This window comes from Pectinophora gossypiella, chromosome 18 (assembly GCF_024362695.1).
Source record: "Pectinophora gossypiella chromosome 18, ilPecGoss1.1, whole genome shotgun sequence".
Lineage (NCBI taxonomy): Eukaryota > Metazoa > Arthropoda > Insecta > Lepidoptera > Gelechiidae > Pectinophora > Pectinophora gossypiella.
The window spans coordinates 3,322,527-3,337,329 of NC_065421.1; positions in this window are offsets into that span (position 1 = coordinate 3,322,527).

The following is a 14,803-nucleotide window of genomic DNA, read 5'->3' on the forward strand; positions in this document are numbered from 1 at the left end:
TGACAACGACTTACGCGCGGACTGTAACGAAAAAACATTAGTATATGTATATAAGAAAGAAAAGAAAGACCATAATCGTTTATTTTAGATATAAACACGTGCACAGTACAGAGAACTAAAAATAATTAATAAAAACCCAAGGTTTATCCAAAAAACGCACATGAGTTCAGCAAAACTGTTGGGCCTTTTCCACCTTGATGGCTTAACGCTGATTTTTAGCTGATGAGAAGACGTTAGAATGATCAACGCAATAGTCCAAAATATAGCCATGTAAAACTTAATACATAACATTGGTAAGTTCACGACTACGTAACCAATTGGGGTAGTCAGAGGTAAATCCATCGCAAAATGAACTAAGTACTCACACATCACCAAGTTTTCGGTTACACCAACGTGTTAGGTGAGCCGTATCGCCGTCTATAATGGTCGAACCAACTGTGTTAGTGAAACCTGCCAAAACTTAATAGCTAAATATTTTTACACAATAATTTCACTCTAAACTGGAATTCAATGAAAAAAAACGTTTGAAAGTGGGAGATTTCTTGTCGTTTTTCTCATTTTACCCTCCGTTGACTTGCTTCGGCTCGACACTTCCGTGGAATGTGTCTCATCTTCTGAAACCGCACAACCTACTCATACTGTGACGTCATACCTATAGGCGAACTTTACGAAAAAGATCCAGTTTGGTTCGGTTCGGTACGTGTTCAAATATAACGATAAGAACAAAACCCAAAATTTAAACTTAAATCTTGTTATATTTTCGTAAATACTTACATAATTCAATGTTCACATAATCAGAGTCAAATTCTAAATTCAAAAATATTTTTATTCAGTTGGTAACATAGTTACATTGAATCGGCGTTTTTACATAACGAACGTCTCATCCGCCTAAAACTACTGCATCGGTCATACAAATAAGTGGCAAATCTTTTGCACAGGTACACTGAGGACCAATAAAGGGGTGTCATGAATACCTAAGTAAACAAAAGAAAGATAACCCGATCAAACTGCGACATTATGCGTGAATACATTCTGGGGAGTTCACCCTTTAAGGTGACGGAATATATCACGGACCAAAATCACATTACACCTATTATAATGGCGGGTCAACCGAGGCAAAGAATAGGCACTCGTGCATAGTACTGGCAACACAAGTTTAAAAATATTATACCTATAAATAAGAATATTTTCATATGGTAATATTATACCCACTTGAATGGCCGACGCTTCCCGCGAAAGTGTAATGTTGTGTAAATAATAATTTAAATAATAAATAAATAGTGACAAGGAACAAACTAGTGTTTACACTTGGACGTAAGAACCCTCGACTTCTTAACATCTACTACACCCTACAATCCACAGAACAAGATTGGATCACATATGAGAGATTTTACCTAACTCCCCTGATTGGGGGCTACTTTGGCATAAGCTGTTAAGGAGTAAAAGAGGCGTCGAGTATCTGTCTGGCTCACACAGAAGGGGTTTCTTTTTAAAAACTTTTTTTAGGTTTTTATCTATATAGATTTCTATTAGGTACCAATCGCATCGTAGCCAATTTGGTCGTGTACTACGTTCAAGATAAATTATGAAATTCTAATGACTAAATAAAGACTAACTTTATTTGTCTATTTAACTTATTTACGAATTTCAATCAAGAAAAACGTAATAATAACATCTTTTTATGACGTCACAAGTGTGCTTTTTCATGTAAATTCCATAGGTAGTAATATCGTGTTTTGACGTTTAGTAACTTTTTACTACTACTACTACTTTTAACTGATTTGACTAGTTGGAAACAAGCCTATTATTACAATAGACTACAATATCATTCGGAAGGGGTAATGTGATCCACGGTTAGAACGAGATTTTTGAATGGTGTGTCCGGGCTGTTGGATTGCTTAGTCTACAGACCCGTCTAGGCCCTGTGGGACGAGATAGGCCTGTGGACAATAGGCGCTACTGGACTGTAAACTAGATAGCACCTTAAATTAATTAATGTTAGGGTAGATACCCATCTTTTGTAAAGGTTGTATGTACGAGTAATAGCTAGGAATTCGTATATTACACGGTCGCTGACCTTATATGAAATTTTTGATGTACTTAGTTAACTAATTGGAGACTTAAGTATAGATTAACAAATAGTACTACGTATAGAACGGCAACTCCCCGCTTCCTATTAGCGGTTGAGCTAGGTTTACCTCACCCCCTCGGATCTCAGTCTTAGTCTTAAAAATCGTATAGGCATCAGACGTCACACACACAGATGCGCGTGTATGATAACGTTAATGTGTAGAGTCTGTGAAAAACCGGGCATTTTGTACGGTCACGAGTACTAATATGTTTACACTTTAAAACCATGTCACATTTACTTTTTTGATCATGTTGTTGCATCAGTCTCATGAAATGTCAAATAATGATAGTGCGACGGGGTTCTAAAGTGGGTACATGATATTGCTCATGACTGTACGAAGTGTCCGTGGTGTGGTCTAAATCATTGATTTTATAAATACTTTAATTTGTCGCCAAACCATCACCAATTTTAGAACCTTAGTATCTACGCCAGTAAGATTTTTTAACAGTGGAATGGACTCATCCCCCTAGCATTATCCCGTTTTTCACAGTATCCGCTTACCTAACCTGAAGTTTTGACAGGTCCGACTTTGTTGAATGTTGGAATGGACTAGGGTCTGAAATAAATTCTTTGAATTTGATTTAACTGGAAGACTTATAAACTCTACATAAAATCAAATCAAATACAGGCAAGATTTGGCGCTCGTACTTAATCATAATAAGCCGATCCGAGAACAAGATTAAACAAGCAAAATGCTGGCGGCATGAAAATATAGTTGAATATTCACATGGAAATTCATAAAAGGGGAACACAACATACGGCAATACATTATATCAAGCAAGCATTGTTATTTTTATAGCCATTCGCGACCCATAAAAGTTTCCCATAAGCCTAGTTGAGTGAAATTTGTGTGAGCCCCAAGAATTTTCGCAGAAAAGTGATTCTTAGTGAAAAATTATGGCCACGATTACTTGGCTAGTGCTTTAGTGCGCTGCACATTCTTGCTTAAAGTGTAAAATCGGCTTAAAATTATTTATGAACTAAAATTTAAGTTAGTGTACTATCCACTATCTCTTCGCCCGCGACCTTGTTCGAACTTTGGACATAGAATAAGGAATAATACTACGTATAGAACAGCAGAGCTAGGTTTACCTGAACCCCGTTGGTCTTACTTTAGCCATCAATCATAATTATACTCGCTCCTTGTTCGAGAAGTATTAACAGTGTATTCTACGTCTTATGCTCCAGCATCGTCCTCTCGAACAAGGAGCTTCGTATAATTGAGATAGAACTTCACTTACAGGTAAGTTCGTTTAATCTCATAATTATGGGTGTCAGACTTCACACACACACACAGACGCGCGTATACGATAACATCAATGTGTAGTATCTGTGTAAAACGAGATGTTTGTACGAAGTGTCCGGGGTGTGTTTTTTTTTTGTAACCAAAGTATAAATATTAAATATCGGGCAATATTTGAAGTGTTTAATATTTATAAGTATCTGAATTATTTTGTCGCTTTGTTCTGTTTACGTTTAATTTTGTTAATGTGTGTGGCGTTCGTGGCAGCCTCCGTGGTCTAGTGGTTAGAGCGTTAGGCTCTCGATCTGGAGGTCCAGATTCGATTCCCGATGTAGTGATAACTAAACAAGCGACGTTTTTTCGACGTTTTTGTTTGTTGTTATAAACGTGTGCCTTGTTTGAATAAGAGAAACAAATTCTCTCTCTTTCACACAACAAACTCACCTTAATTAAAAAACATCGCTCAAAAATATATTTAATCCACTCTAATCCGAAACAAAAAGTTTCTGCCCGTTACCGCGAACCGGTTCGAACGACAAAAACCGGTTATTACCAGCTAAGTAAGAGCGGATATCAACGAGTTTGATCCGGGTAATCCTTTCCGGGGAATTAACAGCGGTTTGACAAACTAAGCTTTTAACGACTATCCGGTACAGGGTGTCCGGATAACGGATTAATATAAAGGAAAAGAAACGGTGAAAAAGATTTTCCTTTTTCAAAATAAAGTGGCGAATGTAGCGAAGTAAGATTAAAGTACTATTTAAAACGGGGGCAAAAAATGAACCCCCCCAAACGTACAATTATCGCACTATAATTATATTATAATTATACAATCTAGGCCCTGCGCTGCTCGCATCCAGCGGCTTCCCGCGACCTTCACCAGATCGTCGGTCCACCTTGTAGCGGGCGCAGGACCGATCGTCGTGGAGATCTTTGGGGGAGGCCTATGCCCAGCAGTGGGCGTCGTACGACTGATGATGATGATGATGATGATGACAATCTAGGCAACCTGCGAAAAATCCCTTGGCAATTGAGGCAATCTGCGAAAAAATCTTTGGTAGTCTAGCGAATACTTTCTCCAAGATAACTTATCTGTTGAACTAGAAATAAGGAGAAAGCATAGAATGCGTACAGCTGCTTCAAAAACTTACTTAAGTATAAGAGGACATTAGGTACGTTCTGCTCATCATCATCATAATGATGAACTATGGCAGGTGGCTGGTAGAGCTGGAAATGAACAAAGAGAACAAGTATTTAGTTTTCAAATTATTTACAAGGACCACAACGAAAGTGAAATCTAAGATGGCGGTGTGATGACAATTACAACTCGATTACAATATCGATTATTTATTACAAAATAAGTCGATTTATGTGCATTTAATTAAAGTAAGTTTATGTGGTAAGTCCCGGGTTCGAATCCCGGTGGGGACATATCACAAAAATCACTTTGTGATCCCTAATTTGGTAAGGACATTACAGGATGATCACCTGATTGTCCGAAAGTAAGATGATTCGTGCTTCGGAAGGCACGTTAAACCGTTGGTCCCGGTACCTACTTACTGATGTAAGTATGAAGTCGTTACATGCGCTATGTCAGGGGCCTTTGGCGGCTCAGTAATAACCCTGACACCAGGGTTGATGGGGTTGGTATTCCACCTCACAACCCATAACGATACGAAGAAGACCAGAAGGGTTAGCTAGTTGTAAACGATTTGGAAAAGCATCACTGTCGTTTTTTGTAATTGTTTGCTACTTCGCTAAGGCCCCTGGCCTGTCTTTAACAATTCAGGCATCTGGAATTTGAAAATTAAATACAACAAAAAATACTCGGACGGGACTTGAACCCGGAGCTCTCGTCAAGCCGGGGTTAACCATTACACTACCGGGTCCTCCTCCTGTCCATGCAAAATTCTTCGATCTATGTATTGTCATTAACACCAGTAAGTGTGCTATAAAAAAAAACTAAACAAAAAACATCTTAAATTTGATCGCGGTATGTTTACCTAGGCATCATAAATCTGAAAAGTAAAGTCACGCGTGCAAAGGACCATGGAATTCCATTTACTACCGTCCACACCACCTTTGCTTCTTCCATTCTCATCAAAGTCTTTACACATGCTCGCCGATTTAAAACAAAAGATGGAAGAGAAAAGGTGGAAAGAAAAAAGGTAAGAGGAAAGGAGGAAGGGAGAGGAAGTAAAATCATCCTGTGCATAAATAGAGTTTGCAGCTAGCATTATAGCTGGGACCCCTTAGCTTTTGAAATAACAACTCTATTGATTTGCGGCGACTTTGAACGAATTTGTATTTAATTTAAAGATATTGCGGAGACTGCAGGTTTATTTAACAGCTTTTGTCGCAAAATAAACAGATTAGAGCAAAGATTGCTTTAAAGTAAAGGTTGCTTTTAAATTATTGCTTCGGGGTGTTTTCAGCTTGGTTTCTCGCTGTTTTACGTTAATAAGGAAGGGGTAAGGAAAAGGTATCTTATTTACCTCATCCTTCATAAAATGATGTTTAAACTCGCGATACCTGGGGGGGGAGGTTTAAAAGGCCAACGAATATCAAATTACATAATATAAACAGCCTATATACGTCCCACTGCTGGGCATAGGCCCAATATCAAATAGAATAAGAAGAATAAGAATAAAATAAATAGCAATATTGATTTTAGATACGTTCCTTCAATGTGGCTTTTTAGACCCCCCCTTTTCTAATTGTATACTACATATGTAGGAAAGTGAGAATACTATGGAAGGATAATGAATGGGAATTTGATTGTTTATGGTATGAAAGGAGGATGGTTAATGAGTGGGACGTAAGGCAGTTTTAAAAAGTAAGAAAGGCGAGGCGATGGTGCGATATCGGTCCAGTTAGAGGATTTTGTTAAAATATAAGGAGTTAAGATATTTAAAATATCCCGTGTTATTTCTATATCCCACACATATATTATATATTTTTAATATATTTGCAACTAGCTTTCCAAACTAATCGAAGCAAATGGTACCATTCTATAGTCTTTGTTTAACCTGGTAGGAAATAGGCGTGTAGTTTATGTATGTTAGTGTGACCAGCTTTACGCCCGCGCGTCTTTCGTATGGATTTCGTTTATCGCGCGCAACGTGTTTATTCCATCCCTAAATAATATATAAAGCAATCCTATGATCTTTCCCAAGGTTTAATCTTATCTCTGTACTATATTTCATTAAATTCGGTTTAGTAGTTTTGGCATGAAAGAATAACACACAGACGTGGGTGCGTTTCCGACGGAATGTGAAAGCCTTTGCCCTGCAGTCGGACACGCGGCATTAGTGACCATTGACTTCAGCGCTCCCCATTTGTCCGGCCAAGTAGTTAATGCCATCGGCGGCAAATCTACAATAAGTCACATCAAAAAAAAAGGTGACCATTCAGCAGCAGTAGGAAAAAAATAAATGTTTTTTAAGGACATTAAGTTAATTATTTTTATCTACAAAATCAAAATTCATAATTTAACCGCACAGTCGTACCTACAAAAGGAGGTAGAAAAGCGAGGAAGAATGTAATGCCATTACGGCTGGACCATTTTGTTAATGCAGACGCATGTCCCCTCGTGGAATCGGACTCGGTGGGTGTTGCAGTTAAAGTGGCAAGTTCGGGCTGTTCGCGTTATGGCAAACTTTCATTTTTATTGTTCTCGAGGGAAATGTTTGGTTAGAGTGACCATGTCAACGAGGACAGTGGTCATTAAAATTATAAGTAGTTCTTTGTAATATACATCTAATAACATGCATGATACTTTGCTTTTTTGATTGATGTGTTGAGTACTGCGGGGCGAAAGGCAAGAGGAAAACCACAGCCCTATTTTCCCCTAAAATGTAACTCTCAAAAAACTCCCGCGCACAGTGAGAGCACGTGAGCACACCGTCTATAATAATTCTCGTCAAAAATAATAAATCAAAGCTGTTCCTATTATTATTATTATAATGTGTTGCGTAAATCACAAAAAATGTTTCCTGGAAGATTTATAATGCCATAAAAAATAAAAATAATGCAAGTTTTATTTACTAATTAACACACCATACACATTACACACATTAGTATACACCTACGCCATTCCTTCGAGGATACAGACGTGATGATGTGTCAAAAAAAAAAACAAAATTAAAAAAGGTTTTATTATCAGTAATAATATAAAAAGAAAGAAAAAGATTTTGTATTTTACTAATTTAATATTTGGAAATACGTAGAGCACAATATTTATTGTAACATTTAATTAAATAAACGAATTCAGCTACTCCACGCTTTGTCGGAAATTATAACTTTAACTGCAACTTTCGGCTTGAAATAAAAAGCTTTCGGATTAATTCGTATGGTTGAGAATAATTTATGACGGATTACATTATCGCACTATAGCTGCTTGCCGCGGATTTCCCTGCCAATTAATGGATGAATGCTTTTCAGAATATGGGTTTTACAGGCGTGTTTTTTTTCACTTGTGTGAACTGCGGTTTTAAAAGGATGAAAATTACCGACAATGAAATTCGCCGCACCATAGAATAAAGATTCGTCTATGGTCATGTTAATTAACAGATTACGGAAGTGAGTTTATGTGTATTGTTATGTGACTAGTGATGTGCACTCACTTTGGATACATTCCCGACGGTGAAAAATCGGTTATTATCATAATTAATTATTTCTTCCTTTGTTTCTCTCATCAAAGACTTTAAGCATTCCCGCCAGTACCACTCGAATAGGTTTAAGGAAATTCCTTTCAATGACGTATGTATTCGAATAATTCTGAGAATTTCCACCTGTTATTTAATCTACTTAACTAATGAATTCACGTATTCGCCTGGGAGTAGGTATGTACACATACTATTGTAAACACTAGTCGTTTCATTCGGTTTTCACGACCCATTTAACACGTTATTCCCCTGAAATACAGGTGGCTACACTCCATTCACCGTTCCGCCTTTTCAGCGACGAATAACGTTTCTGTCATGAATTTCAATTACTAAGTACGTGGGAATTTCTAGAAATTCCATATTATTTAGGGAACTACTTCACTGCTACTTACACACCAAACACTTTAGGACCTCGATATCGACCCCGCCGGCGTGGTCGACGCCTTCCCTCAATCAGCGCTTATAACTATCGACCCACTAGGGTCGATTAATTCTTTCAAATATTTTTCCTCTCAGACGACGCCCTGAGCCGAGGTTCGCGCTCAACTGGGCACCCTTAGGCCTGTTGTCTTAAAACGTTTTACCGGGTGAGAGCCTTCAGCGCTCCCCATTTGTCCGGCCAAGTAGTTAATGCCACCTGCGCCAAATCTACAATAAGTCACGCCAAAAAAAATACTGCTACTTATCTGGGTTCCTAAAGCTTTTTTTTTTCCTGTAAGTGGCGAGGCGCTTAGTTTTTTATATGTATTAGCTAACTGCAAACTATAACCATGTATCAGTGTACTTGCCGTTGGTTGACCAAATAAATAAATAAATAAGATATATAAATTATACAGGGTATTAGTACCATCCAGCTCCAGACCAGCTAAGGATATCGTATCAACAGTGGCTGCAAGTTGTCTTTGATTACTTGTGGCTCTGCCCACCCCATTAGGGATTACGGGCGTGAGTTTATGTATGTATGTATGTATGTGTATTAGTACCATCGTACCCAACACTGAGGGGAATGATTCAGCTCATGATTCTGAGTTAATATGGAATTTTCCGTCGCAAAATTCATAATTGTTTTTGTATGTTTTTATTTATGCGACTACCATACTGGCCTACTAAGTGCTTCTTCACGCTTCGCTTGAAGGACCCCATGTTGTATGAAGGTTTCTCGATTTGTGTTTTTTTTTATTTCCCTCCCTAAAGAATACGTTCACACGAACATATTTTAAGTACTTAAGTATGTTTTTATTATTGTAAGTAGGTACGTAATTGAGTTTGGTATGTCCGTGGCTCACGATAGGTCTCCCATAATGTAACAGTGAGGGAGATCCTTTTTTTATTTTGGACGCGACAATGTGTAGCTAGTTAAAGTGTTTGATATAATTTTAATTATTTGTCTTACTTTAAGTTTGGTAATGTGGCGTCCAATTTAGATATAAATGTTTTTCTTTCTTGCTTTCTTTAAAGAGTACAGAAGTCAAGACTAAATATTGAAGAGGTCGGTAAAGCCGAAGTTCACGCGGGACCTTTAAAAAATATGTGCCGCTATTCCACAACGTGTCGGGTTGTATACACATGTCTTTGTTTCTTTTTATAAACGTAAAATATACTTAAAGGCACTTCCGACACATTTCAGACTGGGCCATTTTAAAATAACGCCCGGGCGTGGTGGTTTAAAATAAAACTGTAGATCACTCGATAATCACTGTATAATTAGCTACTACTTAACAATTAGGTAAATCAAGCGTGATTAAATCGGATTACAATAGCGGGACAAAGTGATCCGTCGTCGTCAACCGTTTTTTCGTCCGTTCGCAACAGAAAACGTCCCACGAACTGAACCGCACTCGTTGACAGTGGCGTTTCACCACTCTTGTCCATAATTAATTGCGGAAATAAAAGATATTCTTAAATTAAACTAGATGGCGCTAGCAATGCGCCGTCATACTTAATACTATTCCGCATGATAACAATAACATAAACTCACAACTAGGTATATCCCAATTGGGGTAGTCATAGGTACATCCATCGCAAGATGAACTAAGTACCCACACATCACTAAGCTTTCTGTTAGACCAACGTTATAGGTAGTGAGCCGTATCGTCGTCTATAATGGTCGAATTAACTGTGTTAGTGAAAACTTCACTTTAGATAATTCAAATCAAATTCAAAAATATCTTTATTCAGTAGGTAACATAGTTGCACTTGGAATCGTCAATTTTTACATAACGAACGTCTCATCCGCCTAAAACTACTGCAGCTTCTCACAACCTGTATAGCCGGGGAAAAGAAGCTGCAAGAAAAACCTCAGCATACATAAATTAAACCATACACACCTATTCGATAAACTCTATCATATCTATCGCTGAAGCCAGTTTTGTAGATATACCAATCCGCAAGTAGATCGTCATATTCTTAATCATAATATCCCTAGCGTTATTCCGTTCTTCACGGGGTCCGCTTACTTAGCCTGAAGATTTGACAGGATTGGTTTCTTACAGAAACTGAAGGAAAACACAGCCCGATGGTTTAGGGTATTCATGAAACTTATTAAAATAGTCCTTACGTACATTTTACACTTTGAAAAGGTCATGTGCTTTGCGCTCCTAATTATTGATTCGCCCGGTCGACCGGATACAGGTCGTAAACCGCTCGTAACCGGATCGGACCGGGTATAACTCGAGACTGCGGTTAAGACGAGCCATTTTGGTTTATGATTCTGGTATCAATTGCAAGTATTCCTTGCAACAAGATGGGTAATTATTATCAACTATGAATTAACTGAGTACTCTTTCCATCTTTTTATCATACACTAACTCACGTTCATAATCACTAAAGGTCTGGGCAGAGACACAACTGATAGAATGATAACTTGTAGTTACTAATGATACTTTCCTATTATAATGATCAGTGCTATTATTAAAAAAAATAAGATAGGTAAATAAAAATATTACTTGTTACGTTTACTATCAAATCATATTTTTTTAGTTGGATATAATTTGGGATTGTCATCTTCTCGATTTAAATTAAAATAATATTGATACAATTAAATCTAATAAATCGAACAATTGGAAATTCATCAAAACGCATTAAAAACATAAACTACAATTCTGTTTTGTTTTATATGAAATCAAAATGTACAGAGAACATTTTTTTCGCAACGGGAAATTAAAAAAATAAAAGTTTCACCGAAGCGCTTTTTAGCGTGAAGTTTAGGGATGTGACTATATTATCGAGTATCGGTACATAGATAAATATGTAAGTAATACTTAGATTTTCTGTAATATAATATTTTCTATCTGCATGCCATAGTACTTTACTTACTTGTCGTCTTTTTGCAACCTGTGAAGTAAAAAAAAAAAAGTTGATTATTCTTCTTTTACAAACAATCTTATACATGTACTACCATACTACCAAAAATAATATTTAAATTGGGACCGTGTGCAGAAGACAGGAACCCAAACTAGGTTGACCCAGTATCTTGGGATCCTGGTTTCCCCCCACGAACCACATTTCGTTTTTTTTTGTAAAAGAAAGGCTTTATTGTAAAAGAAAATAAACATTTGACATTTTTCATTTCATTTACATTTTCAATACTTAAATCGAAGTAACAAAACCACGTCCAGTCGTCATACAACAACTTGCAGCCACTCTTACCGCCTTCATCATCATTCATTTAAGAGCCACGCTCTTGTCGGTGAAGCATTCACCAATCTTGTCTATCAAGCGCTAATTAGTGTCTTGTAATGATACAAGATTTGTAGCAGGCTGAGCTGTAGGCCGTCTAAGGGGTCCACAGGTGGCGGATAGTGGAACGGCACAGATACAGATACAGATACAGAACTTTATTAATAACATGTCGTTACAAGTCAATTAAAAAAGATAAACATTGTCAATAGGCAAAAACACCGATATACCAAGGGCAATATTATTACATATTACTCCTTAACCCATCAATGATTACACATTATTATAATATTTATTATCGATAACAATTATGATTAATAATTACATTACTTTTTTGTCAATTACGACTTGTTTCGTCATAAGCTCCTTTATGTCATAAAATTGTTGTTCTAGTAGCCAAGACTTCAGTCTAGTTTTAAAGGTTGCAGGAGACGGCGCAAGTCGCACTTTTTCTGGTAAACGGTTATAGAGAAATGGTCCACGAATAAAGACTGACCTATCCGACTTGTCCAGTCTGTGAGTAACCGATCTGAGCGCACCGTCATATCTAAGATTCTGCATACGGCCCTCACCAGCTGCAATCGGCCATCAGATATGATGGTTAGCTGGAAGAAAAACCTCCTATCCTATCTTATATCTTAAGTGAACTTATAGAGGTAGTATTAACATAGAGATCTTCTATAGTGTGGGTTGTGAGGTGGATTACCGACCTTAATACAAGTTAGATGACAACCTAGTGAAATGAGAACGTTCAAAAGTGCAGGTTGGTAGAGCTCCGTGTGTCGTAAAAGTCTGCGGAAGTATGAGCTATTTGCTCATACTTGTCCCTTGTCACCTCTTTCTTCTATTGCGTGGAGTGCCTAACCTCTTTATTACAATACTTATTATAATAAACAGACTTCTTTCTATCTAAGTGACAAAATACTATAGTCAGTATTAGCATGAAATTCCCAGCTCTAGGGCAAAGGAAAGCGGGTTGAGTGCTCACTATTGAATGTTTTAAATTGTTTGCACGATCTATATCCGTACAATTATTTTAGGTCAACCGTATTTTGTACTTTCAAACTCTAATTTTAGAATAGGGAAAGCTACAAATATCTACGTCGAACTACTGTATGCGCGCACCCCATTTGTCTAGCCAAGTATAAATGTCACGAAGAGAATATGAAATCGGAATAAAAATGGACTTGGACGGGACTTGAACCTACAGCTTTTGTAAAACCGGGACGAGCGTATTAACCATTACACCACCTGGTCCTCCTGTCTATGCGAAATTCCTTTCATCCATGTATCGTCATTAAGCTGATTAAATTACTTAGTAGTATAAACTTTGAGGGATGATTCAGAGTTAATATCAAGTGGAATTTTTCACTTGATATCATGGTCTGAATCATCCCTCAAAGTTTTCGTTACGATGTCACTAACACCCTGTATTATTCTTATATTTAATTAAAATATACTACTTAGTAATTTAATCAGCTTAATGACGATACATAAGGCGGAAAGAATTTCGCATAGACAAGAGGAGGACCCGGCTCGTCCCGGTGCAACACGGAAGCCATGCCGACTGTGCTCAGCGCTCTAACCACAGACCACGACTGTTAAGTTGTTTCACACACACATTATATTCAATTTCATAATCCCTTAAATTTCTCGAAATACGCCTTAAGCATTATTACAAACATTAGTCTTAATTTTAAATCCTATTTAAGTTTCTAACTCACTTACGGTAACTCACTTTCAGTAGTGACGTACGCGACTATAGTCGTACTAATTAAATTAGTACTGGAGCGAGCGTGGTGGAGCAAGCTCAGCCGAGTAGACACAAGTTACATTAAGCTCTTACCTGTTAGAAGCCTCTGTGGTTCAGTGGTTAGAGTTCGGCTCACGATCTTCAGGTCCGAGTTCGATTCTAACAAAAATTAAAATATGCTTAATTTCCGAAATCGACTCTTTCTTGTTCGGTAGTTTTATAAATTGCAAATTCAGTCACCTTATTGTCCAAAAAGGTTCGAATAGACAATTAGAATATATTTATTATGCCTTACTCCTCTATACTCTATAGGCTATAAGGTCGGCAGAACCTCAAGCCTTAATTACTTATAATAGATGTTAGAGATTGGCTAACGAAATATGTCCAAGAGAACATCGCATAAATAAACTCACGCCTATTTCCCACTGGGGTAAGCAGAAACTATGGAATTCCATTTGCTTCCATCCTGACACTCTTCTCTTGTTTCCTCCACAAAAATGCAATTGACATTCATACAGTACAGCTAATTTATAGAGTTTAAATACTTATACTAAAATACTCAACTCACACCAACTCCCAGAGCAGTTTGGTGAAAATTATGTTCTATACGCCCTCTGGTTGATTGAGTGGAAGCCTGTGCTTAGCACGTATATAGGTTATTTATATTCTTATGTATCTACTAAATATTCACGAGACACTTATGTTTATAATTTTATTCCAAAACTTTGACAGGCACGAGCATTCTTACCAAACTCAGTTTCCGTTTTCACAAAACATGACGGATTTTTTATCCTTTCACAACTTTGCAAGTTAGCTTGCAACATTCCAGTATCTTTTTTCGGAAAATTTATATTATCCTCCCCCTTTGAGGCTCTTTTGAAGTGGAAACTCGTTCAAATACTTGAAGCAAAGCATTCCTTTTGACTGGACAAGAATTATGGCTTAAAAATAGATTAAAACGACCGCTGAGACGATCGGAGAAATTGCTTTAAGATTGCGTGACCTTTCTGGCTCTTGCTTTTAATATTCTTCTCCATGTGTTGTGACATCAATAACCAACCTCATTAGCCCTGGAACGGCCTCCGTGGTCCAGTGATTGAGCGTCGAGCTCACGATCCGAAGGTCCCGGGTTCGGGATATATCACAAAAATCTCCTTGTGGTCCCTAGTTTGGTTAGGACATTACAGGCTGATCACCTGATTGTCCGAAAGTAAAACGATCCGTGCTTCGGAAGGCACGTTACTCCGTTGGTCTCAGTTACTACTTACTGACGTAAGTACGTAGTCGTTACATGAGTCATGTGGGGCCTTTAGCGGCTAAATAGTAACCCT